General features: G+C 35.0%; 1 long non-coding RNA gene across 1 annotated transcript in view; it reads right to left on the bottom strand.

Annotated features, from left to right (window-relative positions):
• Positions 1–257: 257 nt before the first annotated feature.
• Positions 258–6000, bottom strand: part of LOC107535742 (uncharacterized) — a 91913-nt gene continuing 86170 nt past the window's right edge. The window contains exon 3 of the long non-coding RNA XR_015714061.1: positions 258–296. This is a non-coding gene — a long non-coding RNA (uncharacterized LOC107535742). The remainder of the gene's footprint in view (positions 297–6000) is intronic.

Below are 6000 nucleotides of genomic sequence, written 5' to 3'. Positions count from 1 at the left end.
ATGCCTTATGGAGCAATCCTCAACCAAATGGGGAATGGAAGTCAATAGATAAATGAGTTTCATTCCTTGGGGAAACAGTTCTGAGATGTTCTCCTCATACTCTTTGAAGGTTCCCACAATGTTTAGCATCAGCCACCTACAGCAGTAAATCCATTCAATAATGCATCCTTATGTTGATTTTCCCTTTCTCTATTTCAGTGTAGACAGTACTCAGAAGGGAGGTCAGGAACTTTCCCCAAGAAAGAAACAATTCCTTACCTCCATGTCATGAGCAGCCTAAATTCAGGCAATGGCATCTGTGGGAGGAAAGGACATATCAGAATTTTTGGAGGCACAATTGTCCCCCTCCAGGTCCAGACTTGCACACATAAAGTTGAAGTGGTCCTGCACATAGAATGAGACCAGGTGAAATGGTCTTAGCATATATCCAGGTTAGGCGGAATGATTTAATGTATAATGTGACCGCAAGGTACAACGGTCCACTTACAGCTCATTTATCATCCACAGCCTACAAAACCTTCATTTATCCTCAAATTCTCCAAGACAGTAGCCCCTGATTAAAAACTATTCGTGAGCTCAGTGCTGCAAAATCAAAATAGGAGGTAGTGGCCTAATATTTCTTGGAATTGGGCTAACAAGCTCGTAAACTAGCTCTAAAGTTTACCCCATAGCAGATGACCTGTTTTCCTTCTTTTCTAGCAGCTTGCAGAATCTTGTGTTTATCCTTAAACAATAATGTTTCAACATGGATAATTTTCCTATCAAGGCCTTCAGTTATGGAAAAACCTTTTCTAGTGTTTTTAATAAATTCCTCCTCCTTCCCTTATCTTTTTCTGAAGCTCCTCTTATCTAGAGGAGCTTACATTTTCCCATGTTTTATGTGTGGATACTGGGAAATTTTTTAAAAATGCAGTTTAACAGATAATATCTTTAAACTAGCTTTCTTTGGAGGGGGGTGTGTGGATATTTTAGGTGGGAAATGAAAGGACTTTAAAAGATCACGTATTTTATTGGCTTCATTTTAGGCATATCTTATTTAAAACATACTGTCTGTTTGGTTTGCTGTTCATCTGATAGTCTCAACAGCTGAGTTGAATTCCCTCATTTCTGTGATGGTTATTGGTATATTTAGACATATCTAATAGTTTATGTTGTATTGTCTTTATTACCTATTCTTTTCTCTTTCTTGCCTTCTCTTGGCTTGATAAAATTATATTTTTTCCCCTTCACTGATTTAAATGTTAAACAGACATTTTACAATTATATTTTATAATAAAGTCTATAGTTATACATTGTATAATTGGTTTGCTAGTGTTCTTTCTTTAGGAAAAGACCAAAGATATCAAAGTCACTCCATCTGCCTTTTCTATTAATGTTTATACATTTAGTTCTATCATTCAAATAATGAGATTTCAGATATTAGTCATATTTATCCACACTGTGCCTAGTTATTCGGCTCACCATTTGTTTTTCATTCTGTTCTTTACCATCTTCTTGCAGCAATTATTTGATAGAGCTCTCCATCCACAGACCCCATTGAAAGAGAGAGCCTGTTAGTCCTTTTACATTTGAAAATGCCTATTATTTCCTTACTTTTGAGTAGTAATCTAGCTGGCTTAAAAAAATTATACATTTTGTATTTACTTCAGAATTTTGAGGATTTTAGTGTATTTCTTCCCGGAATTTATTTGTGTTGAGATGTCTTCTGGGATGGCAATTAGACTAAGATAATTTACAGACTATCATAAATATAGCCTCTACTTTTTCTAGATATGGATTTATTTTTATTCTACTTAGATCTTTGTTAAAACTTTGCTAGAACTGAAGAAAAACACAAGTCTTCAGATTGAAAGTGCGTATCATTATTTTAAAGTATGGTTAACTTCTCATTCCTGGAAGTTCTGTTAGACATATGTAGGGGCATCTTTTATGTTCCCATTTCTCTCTCACATATTTTCTACATTATTTATAATCTGCTCTCTGGGTGAATTGCTCAGGGGTAACTTTTTGTTCAATTGTCATGTATCTGGAATTTATCCTATATATGTCTGACTTTGAAACAGATACAAGAGACACTTGTCAAGGCCATTTTTCAGAGAGAACAACAAATTAATAAAAAATGCACTACCCTCACCAAAAAATTCCCCAATTTAAGTTGAAGTATACCAGAAAGAAATAGACATGATCAGTATTTACTTTAAATAATATTTTCCTACAGTTGTAATTTTAAAATCTTGCTAAAATATGTCTAAGCATTGGTCTTTTAACTTTACCTAGTATTTGAAGAATACTTTTAATCCCATATGAAAGTTTTCATCTCAGGAAAGTTTTATTTAATATTATTTTGCTGCTGCTGTTATTTTATTACTATTCCTGAATAATATGTATAGTTATATATTATAAAATGGAGGAAAATGGATATTGGCTCTTTTAACTCATTGACACTTACTTTGACCCATTTCCCTGCATTCAAGGAAAACTTAACAAGCGAATCTTTCATATAACCGATTCTATTATCTGAAGTTTAAATGCTCTTCAGTTCTCTTTCCAATGCAGATTTAAATTATTCTACTACTATTTTTTTCTTAGTTTTTTAAACTCAATTCTTTTTATCTTATCTCGTCTATTGAATTTCCTATAACTTTTTGTTTCCAATCCTTAGGGACCACATTTTCATGCATTTTAGCGAGGATGACAAGCCATTTTTCCTCAAATAATATTCTACGTGTTATAGAAAGTAATTTTTAGAGTTTGCTCCTTTTGAGTTTATAATGTGATATGTCTTTTTTTTTTTTTTTTAGTATGCTTTTCACTGGTTAGAAGAAAACCAATGTGAGACCTTTCTTGACTAAAGATGTGTTTAAATGTGTGGCGTGGATTGCATCAGCCCCACTCAAATCCCATTGTCCGATCTACAGCTATAAGGGAAGCAGTCTTGCATAGCTCCCAACCCAATTACTAGTGTTTCAGATTTTAGTCTTTACCTCAGTTCAGTTGTGATAGAATTGTCTTACTCTACCCTCATTGCATGGTTATAGGATATTTTATATTCAAAGAGATATATCTATCAGAATACTGTGGGCAAGAGAAGTGAAGAGCTCAGCTGGTGCAAATGCTGGGATTATAGTTTTATAATTGGGTTCCAACAATTTCATTTTCTCTTCTATCAGTTTTTTGGAGTTACTGTTTTTTAAATATTTATAGAAATATGTACTGATGGGAGCCCAAAGGGACACAGTACTCTACTTGTAGGTAATGGTTTTTGAGGCAAAGAGATGACCCTTTAATCTATCATCTAGGGGCAGACTTTGGGGGTGGCTGAAGCATACAGTTACTTTCACACTGGTGGAGTCCCTCTCTAAGTAGACTCTGTGCCTTTACAAATGTTTTATTGGAAAGTTGAGAAGAACTTCCCCAGATACTGTCAGAAATCACCACAAGTCACTTATTACTGCTCTAAAGCCTGCTTTTCTTCTCACTGACATTGTGGAACTTTTCCATTATTGCTCAAATTAATTTCTCTATAACACAATTCTGATTATCACTTCTCTTTTCAAAGCCCCCAGTGATTATACTTCTGTAGTCAGTGAGTAAACTTGTCTTCCTTGTGTTCAGTGTCTTGTATAAGAGCGGAAGGGTAGGTGAAGGAAATCTGTTTATAATACTTCTATATTGGAGCTTATGACCTGGTCCAGTTTGCCTACAACTCACTTGAAAGTGTCAGGTGTTTTTATAGTGTTCATACCATCTGATCCATGCAGAATGCCTTCTATTTTCTCTACCTAATATTCTTGTTCATCCTTCCATACCCATTTAAGGTATTGTCTTTACTATTCTTATTATCTGTGCTTCACACAATTGAATGCTGAAACCCTCATAGCCCTTTTCATTTTTATATGATATTTATGCCATCACTGATGGTTTGAACAGTAACTGAATCTTTAACTTTATTAGTATGTCTGCATAACACCTAGTTAGTAGTGTTTTATATCCTATAATGCTTCATAAATTCTATTCAGTACTTTTGGTCTGTGGGTTCAAAACTCTAGAGTTTTCCCTTCTGGTTGTAACCATATAACACAAAGTCCCACATTCTGTGACTAAAGTGTCTTCTTTCTTTTTAAATGCATTGCCCCTGCAGTATTATACAGAAATTAATTTGTCTCTCTTTTGTAGCTTGGTAAAATACATTACTCAAATATTTTTTTCAGCAAGTGTAAAACTGTCTGATCCTGTAGACCACTAAAGGACTAAAGAAAGTAAGATCCAATAATTTGGGTCTCTATGCAAATGTTCAATGCCCTCATGGGTTTGTAGCTAAGATACAGATTTCATTGCTCCAGTATATGCAACTATCAGCAAAAGGAACCGATTTTCTATTTCTTTCTAATTCAATCTTGGTTGGTTATATTTTTATAGGAATTTATTCATTTCTTCTAGGTTATCTAATTTGTTGGCCATGCAATTGTTTCAGTAGTCTTTTTGATGTTTTGTATTTCTGTAGTATCAGTTGTAATGTCTCCTGTATAATTATTTGAATCTTCTCTCTTTTTTCTTAGTCTAGCTAAAGTCTTGTCAATTTTTTTAAATCCTCACCTGAGGATATGTTTTTATTGGTTAGAGAGAGAGAGAGAGAGAGAGGGGAAGAGAGGAAAACATTTATGTGAGAGAGAAACATTGATCAGTTGCCTCCTATACCCGCCCTGACCCTGGATGAACCCACAAGCTAGGTATGTGCCCTGACCAGGAATCAAACCCACAACCTTTGGGTGTATGGAACTGTGCTCCAACCATCTGAGCCACCCGGCCAGGGCGAGTCCTGTCAGTTTCATTTATTTTTTTGAAAAACACCTTTGAGTTTCATTGACTTTTTTTCTACTGTTTCTCTGGTCTCTGTTTTATTTATTTCTGTTCCGATTTTTGTTGTTTCCTTCCTTCTGCTAACTTTGGGCTTAGTATGCTCTTATTTTTCTAATTCCTTGATGGTTGTTAGGTTGTTTATTTGATACCTTTTATTTTCTTAATATATGCATTTCTGGCTGTAAACTTTCCTCTCAGAGCTGCTTTTGCAGCATCCCACAGAGTTTCCTATGTTGTGTTTCCATTTCTATTTGTTTTTTCTGTATCTCAGTTATTCTAATAATGGTTTACTCAGTGGCTTCCCAGGGATCAAGCAGGCTTTCTTTGCTCTTTTTCGTCTTTTTGCTTTTTCTTCTTTAAGGTGGTAATTTCAAAATTCCCATCTTCTAACTCACTTATTCTGTCTTCCACTTGCTACTCTACTGCAGATGCTCTGTGTTGCATTTTTTATTTCATTCATTGGGTTTTTCAGCTCCAGAATTTCTTTTTCTTTCTTTTTTTTAATGTAGTCTATCTCTTTAGAAAGGATCTCATTTTGAACCTCTGTTTTTTTATGAATTTGTTGAATTGTCTTTCTGAGTTATTTTGTAGCTTTTTGAGTTTATTCAAAATAGTATTTTGTCATTGAAATTATTTAGAGCTCTTTGCAGTATTCCAGTATAGGCAACCTGTACTGTGCAAAGCTGTAGCATTACTGAGGAGGTGGAATGGACTGAATCCTGGGATTATTAGACAATTGTGGAAGCCTGTTGAATATGGAAGACTAACTGGTTGACTTATCCAAATGTCTGAACCTCAGTGTGCGGTGCATTTCCACCATGCTTCATTTCAGATGGTGACCATAGTTCTCAGGGATTCTTGGAGGTGTCACAGTAAGAATTGCAATTGTTACTGTGTCACCGCCTGGTTCAAGGGATAACCCAAGATATTGCTTCAGTGTAATATTAAGGAATAACATGGGATACATCTTTTTCCCACCTTGCTTCATGTAGTCAGGGCAATGTATTATTGCACCAAGGTGGTGCTCTTATCTCCTGCATATTTAATATAAAAATTGGCAGCAGCAAAATACATTCACACAAGCACACATTAGAATTCTGTTCCTGCTGCTTCCCCATCTGTAGCAGTAGCTTGTCAAAA

The sequence above is a fragment of the Miniopterus natalensis genome, chromosome 1, assembly GCF_054644295.1.
Source record: "Miniopterus natalensis isolate mMinNat1 chromosome 1, mMinNat1.hap1, whole genome shotgun sequence".
Lineage (NCBI taxonomy): Eukaryota > Metazoa > Chordata > Mammalia > Chiroptera > Miniopteridae > Miniopterus > Miniopterus natalensis.
Note: the sequence above shows the minus strand (reverse complement) of the source record. Positions and strands in the feature narration are given on the sequence as shown.